Source organism: Argopecten irradians, chromosome 2 (assembly GCF_041381155.1).
Source record: "Argopecten irradians isolate NY chromosome 2, Ai_NY, whole genome shotgun sequence".
In the NCBI taxonomy this organism is placed as follows: Eukaryota; Metazoa; Mollusca; class Bivalvia; order Pectinida; family Pectinidae; genus Argopecten; species Argopecten irradians.
This window is the reverse complement of record NC_091135.1, coordinates 14487113-14500537: the sequence shown is the minus strand read 5'-3', so window position 1 is coordinate 14500537 and position 13425 is coordinate 14487113.

The following is a 13425-nucleotide window of genomic DNA, read 5'->3' as shown; positions in this document are numbered from 1 at the left end:
TCATTACTTAATACACGCGCTATCTAGCATGGAAAACTAGATTTATTAGATAAGTAAAATATGTAGTTGCTCTGATACTAATAAATATTTATTAATATTATATCAATTTAGACGTATTCGTTATCAATTGTTTAGCATTGCTTATTCAATACGTTAGTCAGATATAAAATACAACTTCCGGTAGGTTCCCCAATTTCAATGAATTCACACTGTAGTAAGTTTGTAAATAATACCACTGGAGCAAAAAAAGCGTGTGGTTAAGTTTAATGAGATGAACTTCATATTTAGATCATGTGAACCATTATGCTATTTTCCTGAAATAAAACTACTATTAAAAATGCATATTCAGCTAGAATAGCAATCGTTCCTGGTTTGTCTTTTTTAAACATAATTTTTATTTCCTTTAACACTTAATTTATAGACGGACGTTATATTACACGACACCTGTAACCATGACGTGGAAAACCGATCCTGTTGTATAACTGACAGCCGGAATTATAATTTAACTTCCATGACATCATTTTTATCATGATAGTTAAACCACAAGAATATTCATATCATACAGCACAATGATATGCATTTTTTTAATTTCTAAAACCAAGGATTGTGTTAGAATTTAGAATTTGCACAGTAACATGTGTATAAGAAATTGATTACAATGCAATTTATGTAGGAGTCATTAGGGAAAAGTTCGAGGAAGTCACAGACAAAAATGCATTTGCGTCTGTCTTTTTCGTTCTCATTTTGATTGGCACGTGCAAATTGTCCTGTAACATGTGCACTTCCTATGACGAGCCTGTCACGTGCGTAGTACGCGAATATGTATTGTGTCCAACTTAATGGCTGCCTTATAGTTGTAAGTGAGTCGAGGTGTTTGAGACAGCTATTCAGTAACGCATAAATAGTAGAGTTTTAAATAAAAAAATCACAACAGATAAACACCACCTTATCGCCAGTGAGAGATTCTGAAGGTATCAACCAACGGTCAACCAATAAGTAAGAAACCATTCAGTAAGACTAAAATACTCATAGTAAGAATGAATTAAGTCCTATTAGACATGATTTGGATAAATATAAATAATGCTGCGCGTGCAGTTTTGATTGAGCATATTCATTCTATTTAGATTTTTTTCAGAAATGTGAAAGCATACTTTCCACTCAGCCTGCATACCCTAATGTTTGGTGGTCCAAACCTATCTGGAAATGATAGTGTTGTTTTTCTAAGATATCTTTCCTTGATACGAAAATATCCTAAACCTTCTTGCACTCGTTTATTACACTTGTATATCATGCCTTATCTTCATATGCTTGCCTAATTTGTGTTGGACAGGGTTTCTTTTACGCTTAATAAATCCTTTTTCTTTATTTCATTAACAAAGTATGTATAAACAACCTAAAACGGTACTTTGATCGGTTTGGCTTGATTGTATCAAAAATATCTAATTAACGGTCAATGGCATATATTACTTGTACGAATATACCGCAGTCTCCCAAAACACACATCCGCACTGCATACACGCAACATCGCATACAAGGGAGGCCTTTCTTACATGACCCTGGCGGTTAATAAGAAGTTAATAAGTAAACCAAACCAAAAAAAATAAAGTAAAGGATAGAAAAAAACTATAGTTTCTGTAACTGATAAAACACATTAATGTTGGTGGTAAAATTTCTCGGGATGATGCTTATTCAATATATTTACGTGTATTGCAAATATTGCAATGATGTCTTCCAGCAAACAGATGTGCTATACCTCTGACATGTATGTTTCACATTTTTTTTCATAATGTGACGATCGAAATTTATCGATCTATGGTCATTTTAACCATGTTATTAGGTTATAAATGCAATCATTTCCCTCATACTTCTCTCTTTTTTACATCTGAATCCCATTATTGGACGTTTTACAATCGCATAAACGACATGATTTTAGGTGTGAATGTCCTCAAGTGGTCAAGGCCGACAACATTAACACTTGGTTGGTAATTCTTGGTGTTCTAGTTCCTCATAATTTATAATTATAGAAATTTACTTTATACAAACTTTTTATAAATAACATCTGTGAATAAATTAAATGCTTTAGAAAATGGCATTAATAGGCAATTTGCAAAACATATTTGAATACTTAATTTTGATAATTTCCACGATACACCAAGAATTACCTTTACACTCGTATGCATTTAAAGTATTGATTTTAGTAACAGGATGCTCTAAGGCGATTTATAGAGCATGTGTTAATGTTCCTATTTCGATAGCGGAATCCGTAAAATTTGTGGAATAAATGTCGCATAGAAACGATAAAATAATGATGATCGACGGATCGAATAGATGAAAAAATAATAGTTGGATTAAAAAATGAAAATTTGACTTGTAAAGCCGGCTACAGATGCATATGTTAGATTGTCAAATTCAACTCGGGTAAAATCATCCAAACAAAAGTTGCCATCACAACTCAGGTGGGTTGACGGATATCGACAGCTAAGGTCATTTACACATTATACAGTTATCGGGCGAACCAGTCGTCCCGATCCCTTTATTGAAAGCGCTAAGCAGGAACAAATACACGATGTGTATCAGCGCATCATGCTGTTTTATGTCCTACTGTTTCAATTGATGGACTATAGGACTTATTTGTATGATGTGACCGGATGGGGTATGTTGCTTGGTGTTTTTGGGGACAGGCTTCGGTGATGCAGTACTATGTTGGGACAAGAGGTCACTATATAAAATCACACAACACTAATATACAAGTTTCCCAAAACACGCATCTCGCACTTGTATATGTAAGACATCATATAAAAGGGAGTCCGTCCTTAAATGACCCTGGCTGCTACATGTAATAGGACATGAATCTAATAAAGCAAACATTTGTAACATACCAAAGTCTATAAAAGTGGTAGTTTCTGCTCCTGCTTAGCGCTCAGCATACAGGAAGTGGAACGACTGGTTTGTCCGTTGTCAGTATAATGTGACCGGGCTGGGTGAGTTGCTCTGCGTCTTCGGCTGCATGCATCAGTGATATAGCACTATAAAAAGGGCAACAGTTCCACTATACAAGAAAACACAATACGAACATACCGCAGTCTCCCAGGACACGCATCTCTCACTACAAACATGTTACACACTGCATACATGTTCGGTCGTCCTTACATGACCCTTGCTGTTAATAAGACGTTAAAATAATCAAACAAACAAACCAAAATTGTAACATATCATATATTTAATTAAAACAGAAGAAGCATACATCAGCTCCGAAAAATCTAAATGATCCTCTTTTAAGTGAATGTCTAGTCACTCAAATGAGAACATTATATAACACTTTATTACAACGTAAAGTGTACAATATACACTAATGTGCAGCGGTATAATGAGCGAAAAAAGCCCAATGGAAATTATGAATTACAGGTACCAGGATAATCGACAGCTATCTACAATTCCACCATGGCTAATTATATAAGAAACCCGATATACTGTTGTTAGTCCTTTATAACATCAATATAAGCAGCTTTATTTGTGAAAACGTCACTAAACAGCATATCCATGCATTAAAGATTAACACGTTACACTCTATGACGTACTAAGTCTATGGATACGGGGTATCGCCCAAAATATTTGAAAATCGCCATCCCGTAATCCAGAGTTTTACATAACCACTTGACGCCCACTGCTGTACACTACTTGGCTTGTCGCCTCCAGACCATTTTATATTTTTATTTAATTGTTCTGTTTTAATGGTTAATTTCATTTTTGTGGTAAAAAAAAATAATTTAATTCTCTATTACGCTTGGTGATCAGTTTTATGATTGTTCAATATATTAGCAATAAACTGAACTTTTTTATGATTTTTCTTTCAAATACCATTAGTAACAGTTTTGATTGTAGAATACAAACAAAGCATTATAATGCTACGCAAACGGATTTTACGCTTAATAGTGGCATCCGAGATTCATAAAGATAACGAAAAATTTCACAGTTAAAAAACAGCCGATATTAATGCATACAATTAAAGAAATATGTAGAGTTTTAATACAGATGATATAATAACCTTAGTGTTTCACACACAATAATTACAAAATGTCACATTGCTATCGTGTTACATTAAAACTTCAAATTTATAGGGGCTAAGAAGTACGTTATTATTATGTCAATAAATCTTCCCACTATTCATTCAACATGCTCCTACAATTTAAGTACAGCGATTAGTAAATGGAACGTCCACCCATGTCAAATAGGTATAAAGTACACACCCTTAAAATGCAAACATTCAAATATCAGTTTTAAGTCAAGGATCCGTAGCGTATACTTAGGTAAGTCGTTAACAGTCGTCGTAGTCTGACGAATTGGAGTTTACTGTTTCCTGTGGGATCAAGCTGATTAATGTTTAACTGGATTAATAACATCCGTTACTTGTAAGTGATCGAGATCGGAGTATCTCAGTCGAGGACTCAGATTGTAACATGTTTACAACCGAATTGTTAGCCGAGGTAAAGTGTTATAAAAATCTTAGCCTGAGACTGAGATAGCCGATCTCGATCACTTACAGGTAATATATTTTTCAAAACCAATTTATATACGCAAGCAAAATTATTCCATTGGGTCTCCTGGTTCAAAGCCGATTGAAAAATGATGCTCAATCGGTACAAAGGGATTTATTAATTAAAAACAACAACAAACAATGAATGGTAAATGACTGAATGTCTGAACGTGTGACGTCACTGATTTGAGAATATGACGTCACATGCGCGGACTGTTACATAAATATGGTAAAATCTCACCAAAAATCACGTGAAGGTACCAGACAGATGGAAGAGATAAAACAATCTAGCACTGCGTATCTGGTGAGATTTCCCTGTACGAGATGAAAGAAATGATTTTCTCGTAGATTTTTATGACGTCGATGATGAAGTACGATGGTACAAATGATAGGGTCAGATGATGTCGGTGCTAGCGATAATATTGATTGGAAAACGAAGTCGATGATAAATTTTCGAAGTTTTATTTTTCTGGTTTGAAATATTTCAATATGGATGCAATGTAAATAGTCTGGGTATGCTGATCTATGACTTCACCAACAAACTGTGATATACTTCTAATAACAGGTAAAGGCTATTTAAGGACTTCCGCTTGAGTTTTGGAAAAGGCTGACATATTTGCAATGAAAACATTGATCAAGATTATTTCATATCGCAAAACATAGGTGAGGTACGAGAAACGCAAAAATCTACGAAAGTGGTAGTTTCTACTCCTGCTTAGCGCTCAGCATACCGGGAGTGGGACGACTGGTTCGCCCGTTGTCAGTATATTGTGACCGGATGGGTTGTGTTGCTTGGTGCCTTCGACTACATGCTTCAGTGATATATCACTATAAACAGGGCTACAGTTACACTATACAAGAAGACCCAACACGAATATACCGCAGTCTCCCAAAACACGCACAACGCACTTCACACACGCTACACACTGCATGCATGGGAGGCCGTCCTGACATAACTCTGGCTGTTAATATGACGTTAATTTAAACAAAACAAAGAAATGCACACATGCACATGGTGAGAGTTCTTAACTGACACTGGCTGCTAATAGGACGTTTAACCTAATCAATTCAGACCAAATTCTTGTTACAATTTGTTCATAGAAGGAAAATAGCGAGATAAGTAGTAACGGATATATATAAAGGCGCTTTTTGGAGAAAACACAGAAATCAAGTCGCGGTGATATCCAGTGCGATATCGATAGTTTCACATAAAGCTTGTTTCCTTCCGGCATCGATATTAACATACCCTTTCTGTATAACAATGGTTTTGGCCGTTGTATATAATGTGACCGGGTGGTGTGTGGTGTTCGGTATTTTTGGTGGCGTATTAAAATACGATAGCCATTATTGCAAGGAAGCACAATACAAACACTGATTACATGCATTAGTCTATATCGGATACAGGGACGACTGTAACTAGTTGTTAATAAGACGTTACCCCTTACCAATATGCAGGCGGATGACAGTGTACGTCTGAGTAAACGATGCAATAAAAGTGAAGAATAACAAAAAATTCATAACAAGCGTTGAGAATGGATAATAGCATGCAAAAAAACTAACAAAAAGGAAAAGAGCCGTAATTCAAAAGAACAATATAAGGATAAAAACGGTGAATCAGTACAACATGCATCTTTAGAAATAGACATTATCAAACATGTCATCGATTTTTGTTGAAATATCTTAATTTTGGTAAGGAAAACCGTAAGTGTCATTTTTTTGGGCATTTGATCCTCCCGCCACGAAATGGAATATAGCACTACTGAAGGGTAGACGCTTTGCATGTGCCGTACCGTCCCATTTCATACTGAGGAAAGAACATATTTATTTTGTATACATTCTAGTTCATGAATCTCACTAGAGGTTCGTGAGCCTAAACGAACGTTTGAAGTATAATACATATTGTAGCAGATTCGGTCATAATTTCTGACCTAAGCCCTATGTGCACTGAGAGGTATGCTAGTTTATTACACAATAGACAATTACATCATGGTTTACGCTAAATATCGAATCCAATGACACTTTTTAATTAAGGAAAGATATTAAGTTTCGTGTACAGTTCGCGACTGTGACATTGATGTCAAGGTCATAACCTTAACCTTAATTTTGTATTTGCCACAACATGCTACATATGTACAGGCATAACGTCAGATAAAGTAAAATTAGAAAGTATATCTGAACCTTAGTACCAATTCGTCCTTTACGTAACTAATAAAACGTTGTAATCCATGTTATTTATTTTGAATATTAGTTAATCTCACAGCCGACAGCCTATGGTTACATCGACAAATGATATACCCACAGGAATGTCGGACCTGTAAAACTTCACATGACATTTTAACCTTCTACTTAAATAGTGACGAGTTCAGTGGTCACTGCAATACTTAAGTAGTTAGTAAAAACAGAAGATTCCCAGGAGTTCACAATATTCTGCCGTTGGGCTAATTTTTTTTAGGTTTACATTGTGTCCGCATTTTCTTCCAGTGAATCATTAGTATTGTTGTGTATGTATCTTCTTAATAACCATGAGGCGTTACATGACATAGACTCATCTTTCCATGACGCTAACTTTACAACATAGCCGCAATTGGACAGAGGCGTCAGTGCGAGTGTTAATCAGCCACAGAGACAAGTGAAAAATGAATGGCTCGGGACTATTGTGTAATCAACGAAATGGTCAACACGCGTGTTATATAGTTCCGGAACTTTAACCTACGACGGTGTCAAAACCGCAAGTCATAGTAATCCTATATACTGTTGTGTATTTTTTGGTAAGAGGCTGTTAGTGTTTTTCATTCCATGAGTGATGTCTTTGACCGTACTTACGGAACGTATATCACTTTGTTATTTCATATACTGACTTCCTATTATTAAGAACCTAGCATTATGATTCGACTTAAAGTTTAATTTTGTGTCTATTTATCATTTCATTGTGTGATAATGATTTTACTTACAATTTGATACATCGGCAGTTACATCTTGCTGTTTGATGATTTTGGTCTAGGTGTTCACCACTGCAATAGTCCCAAAGGTCCTTGAGAACAGAACAAAGATATTTGATAACACACGAGGTATTTATGGTCTAATGTAATACATTGACATGGTACTATAACTGAGTCAGAACTAATGTTAAGCTATATCAGCACTTAAGCACACTTTCCCCTATACATGGATTAGAACGTTCCTTAAATAGCCTTTCTTAGGTGTATGTGTATTTGTATACACCTACAAGAAACCACCGATAATGATAACAGTGATATATCAATGTACCCTTGTACGGAAACGCACGTGGAAGGCAAAGTGGTCTGAAATAAAGACACGTGTGTTTGTTTACATTTGATCGCTTCTATTTAGCATTGTAAGTTGATATGTGTTAATTTGCAAGACTTAAACGCGGCGTCGATTTCTTGTGGGTAAAGAAGTGATACAAAATACTTTACTTGTAAAATATTGAATCAATGTCAAATTTGCAACGAAACAAATTGTAACATTATCACAAAATGTCGATTATTGTTAAAAATGTGTCGTATGATAATTATGGTTGTATGCGAATTACCCAATCACTGTTTTGTCGTTTAGACCTGTACAATGCATAGATATGGTATTAGAGTAGGTCAATTTAGAAAGGGAGGATACAAGTAATTTTCACTTTGAGAGATTTGCTGCATGGGCAATTAATGCATTGGGTAATACGTCTTCTGCTCTAAGTAAGTGAAGTGACAACGACGCATCACGAAATGACCTTACATGAAACATACTATGATTGCACTTTATTTTGGTTTACTTACCTCTTCTATAGGTCGTGTATTTATCAAAAATTGTATATTGGACGTACATTGCTGCATGTAGAGAAACTATACTGCAAATTTGCATTACCTATTTCCTGGAGGGATTTCACGTATGCGGTAATTTGCTTGTGTCAGTTGATGAAATTTTACAAATCTACCTTTATTGCTCCATCCGCTATAAACAATGCACATGTTGTTTATATTGATATTGACTATTGGATATGAATAGACCCACCTAAATTATTGTTAAAAATCGCCCATTGCGCATGTCACTTTGGTTAGTTTTAATTAGGTTTAACGTTCTATAAACAGTCAACGCAATTTAAGAACGGATTTCCATGTTTGCAATGTCTTGCAGTATGTGAATGTCATAATGTTTATGGAGTCGGTGGTACATGTATATACGTGTTGTACCTCCTTTCAATATACCAACTTTTACAGTGTTACTTCACTGAATCGCTTCCCATTTCGTCACATACGGACAACAGGTAGACCAGTCGTCCCAGCCCTCTCTATATTTCCACTAAGAAAGAGTCGAAACTATCACTTTCATAGGGAAAAAAACTTTCCTACAAGGACGAACGCTCACCTAAAGGCAAAAGTAAGGCGCTATTAATTTAGATACGAAAGCAGTTAGGAATAAGAGATAATATACGATCCCACATCTATTCGCCTTTTACGATATGCAATAGGGACAGCAGGTAGAATTCTAAACACCTACATCCAAGGCATCGTATAAAACACCCTATATATATATACCCCAAATATCTCGAAATAGTCCCGGGGTTAGAAAAGATAGAGCGAGATAAGTTCGACTAAGGTTATCAGTAAAAGCAGAAGCACTTCATAAATTAAGCATTACTTGACTACTTAACGACACTAGGAACAAAAAAGCAAGATAAATAGTTGTAAGAATTGCAACATTTGGCAATTGGCAACACTCATGTATATCCAAAATATCTCAAATAATTACCGAGGATCAGAAAAAATATAAGTTCGACTATCGTTATCAGAAAAGGATAAAACACTTCAAAAATTAAGCATTATCTGACTCCTCAACAACATTAGGAACTAAAAGCATTAATGATCAAAAGCTGATTAAACAGTTTTTAAAAAATAATGTGAATAAGAAGACAAATCGTTGTATGAATTTAGATTGCCTTCAAACAGTTACAATAAGTTGAAGGTATATTCTAGATAACGTAGCGAATAAAATCACGCAATGACATTTTTACGAGGCAATGACATTTTTACGAGGCACATAATACAGCGTTCAGCAGAGGAAAATATTTAAAAGCATGGCATCCATTTGCCCTATGGTGTCCGATTCCTTTGGCCTTTTCTGATGTACAGGTACGAAGTTGATACAAAATCGGTTCCCTTTCAAAGTTGCGACAAAGATATATGAGTAACAAAATTGCCAAGACACACAAAAGTATATAACAGTGGTAGGTTCTGCTCCTACTTAGTGCTCAGCATAAAGGGACGACTGGTTCGCCCGTTGCTAGTATAATATGACCAGGCGAGGTGTGTTGCTTAGTGTCTTCGGCGGCATGTTTCAGTGATATATCACTATAAAAAGACAAGAGTTCCACTATACAAGAAAGTATAACACGAATAGCAGTCTCCTAAAACACGCACCGCACATTACATACATGCTACATCGCAAACATGGGAGGCCGTCCTTACATGACCCTGGCTGTTAATAGGAGGTAAATTTAATCAATCAAACAAAATCTCTATATGTTCCACTGAGCATGAGTAGAAACCATCACTTTTATAGCCAAAACCTAGAGCGTTCAACTAAATGCCAAAAGTAAGACGGTATCAAGGTAGATGTATTCGCCTTTTTTCGATATCATGCAAGGCAACATGTTTACCTCAAATATCTTAAATAATTCCCGAGGATTAGAAAAGATATAAGTTGGATTAAGGTTATCATTAAAAAATAAAACATTTCATAAATTTAATATTATTTGACTCCTCAACGGCACTAGGAACGAAAAGCATTAATGATCAAAAGCTGATTAAATAGTTTTTAAAAAATAATGTGAATAAGAAGACGAATCATTGTATGAATTTAGATTGCCTTCGATCAGTTACAATAAATTGAAGGTATATTCTAGCTTACGTAGCAAATAAAATCACACAATGACATTTGCACGAAGCACATAGTACAGAGGTTAGTTTTATTTCATCAAGAATTTTAACGCTTCGTCGTATTTCCTCTGGTGGGTCCCGTCCTCTGTCTCTAGGGTACAAACCCACATTTTATACAAAATTGATTGTTCTACTAAAGAATAGCGCATTTACCAAATAGTCAAAACACGTTCAGTCTAACAGCAGAAGAAAATATTTAAAAGCATGGCATCCATTTGCCCTATGGTGTCCGATTCCTTTGGCCTTTTCTGATGTACAGGTACGAAGTTGATACAAAATCGGTTCCCTTTCAAAGTTGCAACAAAGATATATGAGTAACAAAATTGCCAAGACACACAAAAGTCTATAACAGTGGTAGGTTCTGCTCCTACTTAGTGCTCAGCATAAAGGGACGACTGGTTCGCCCGTTGCTAGTATAATATGACCAGGCGAGGTGTGTTGCTTAGTGTCTTCGGCGGCATGTTTCAGTGATATATCACTATAAAAAGACAAGAGTTCCACTATACAAGAAGGTATTACACGAATAGCAGTCTCCTAAAACACGAACCGCACATTACATAGATGCTACACACCGCAAACATGGGAGGCCGTCCTTACATGACCCTGGCTGTTAATAGGAGGTAAATTTAATTAATCAATTAAAATCTCTATATGTTCCACTAAGCATAAGTAGAAACCATCACTTTTATAGCCAAAACCTAGAGCGTTCAACTAAATGCCAAAAGTAAGACGGTATCAAGGTAGATGTATTCGCCTTTTTTCGATATCATGCAAGGCAACATGTTTACCTCAAATATCTTAAATAATTCCCGAGGATTAGAAAAGATATAAGTTGGATTAAGGTTATCATTAAAAAATAAAACATTTCATAAATTTAATATTTTTTGACTCCTCAACGGCACTAGGAACGAAAAGCATTAATGATCAAAAGCTGATTAAATAGTTTTTTTAAAAAAATAATGTGAATAAGAAGACGAATCATTGTATGAATTTAGATTGCCTTCGATCAGTTACAATAAATTGAAGGTATATTCTAGCTAACGTAGCAAATAAAATCACACAATGACATGTGCACGAAGCACATAGTACAGAGGTTAGTTTTATTTCAGCAAGAATTTTAACGCTTCGTCGTATTTCCTCTAGTGGGTCCCGTCCTCTGTCTCTAGGGTACAAACCCACATTTTATACAAAATTGATTGTTCTACTAAAGAATAGCGCATTTACCAAATAGTCAAAACACGTTCAGTCTAACAGCAGAAGAAAATATTTAAAAGCATGGCATCCATTTGCCCTATGGTGTCCGATTCCTTTGGCCTTTTCTGATGTACAGGTACGAAGTTGATACAAAATCGGTTCCCTTTCAAAGTTGCGACAAAGATATATGAGTAACAAAATTGCCAAGACACACAAAAGTATATAACAGTGGAAGGTTCTGCTCCTACTTAGTGCTCAGCATAAAGGGACGACTGGTTCGCCCGTTGCTAGTATAATATGACCAGGCGAGGTGTGTTGCTTAGTGTCTTCGGCGGCATGTTTCAGTGATATATCACTATAAAAAGACAAGAGTTCCACTATACAAGAAAGTATAACACGAATAGCAGTCTCCTAAAACACGCACCGCACATTACATACATGCTACATCGCAAACATGGGAGGCCGTCCTTACATGACCCTGGCTGTTAATAGGAGGTAAATTTAATCAATCAAACAAAATCTCTATATGTTCCACTGAGCATGAGTAGAAACCATCACTTTTATAGCCAAAACCTAGAGCGTTCAACTAAATGCCAAAAGTAAGACGGTATCAAGGTAGATGTATTCGCCTTTTTTCGATATCATGCAAGGCAACATGTTTACCTCAAATATCTTAAATAATTCCCGAGGATTAGAAAAGATATAAGTTGGATTAAGGTTATCATTAAAAAATAAAACATTTCATAAATTTAATATTATTTGATTACTCAACGGCACTAGGAACGAAAAGCATTAATGATCAAAAGCTGATTAAATAGTTTTTAAAAAATAATGTGAATAAGAAGACGAATCATTGTATGAATTTAGATTGCCTTCGATCAGTTAGAGTAAATTGAAGGTATATTCTAGCTAACGTAGCGAATAGAATCACGCAATGACATTTGTACGAAATACAGAGAACAGGGGTTAGTGTTATATCATCAAGAATTTTAACGCTTCGTCGTATTTCCCCTAGTAGGTCCCGTCCCTCTGTCCCTAGGGTACAAACCCACGATTATACAAAATTGGCTTTGCTTCACTAAATGATGCCGCATTTACTAAACATAGACCAATCCCGTTCAGTCTAACAGCAGATTTAATTATAATAACATCTGCTCCATTTGCCCTATGATGCCAAATTCCTCTGGTCTCTATGATGTCCAGATAAGTAGTTGATATAAAATCGGTTCCCTTTCAATGTTTTTAGAAATCTAAGAAAAGCAAAGTCCATAAAAGTGGAAGGTTCTGCTCCTGCTTAGCGATCAGCATTAAGGAAATGGGACGACTGGTTCGCCCGTTGCCAGTATAATGTGACCGAATGGGATGTGTTGTTTTGTGTCGTCGTCGGCGGCATGCTTCGTTGATAAAGCACTATAATTGGTTAGCTTTGGTTATTATATTTACGTCTTATTAACAGGCAGGGTCATGTGAGAACGGCCTCTCTTGTATGCGGTGTGTAGCGTGTGTGAAGTGCGAAGTGCGTGTTTTGGGAGACTGCAGTATGTTAGTGTTGTGTCTTATTGTATAGTGGAACTCTTGTCCTTTTATAGTGCTATATTAAGGGCATGTGTTCCACTATACAGGAAGATATTACATTGATATACCACAGTCTCCCAAAACACGCATCACACACTACATACACGCTACACACCGCAATCATGGGAGGCCGTACGCGTCCTTAAATGACCCTGGCTGTTAATAGGACCGTAAATG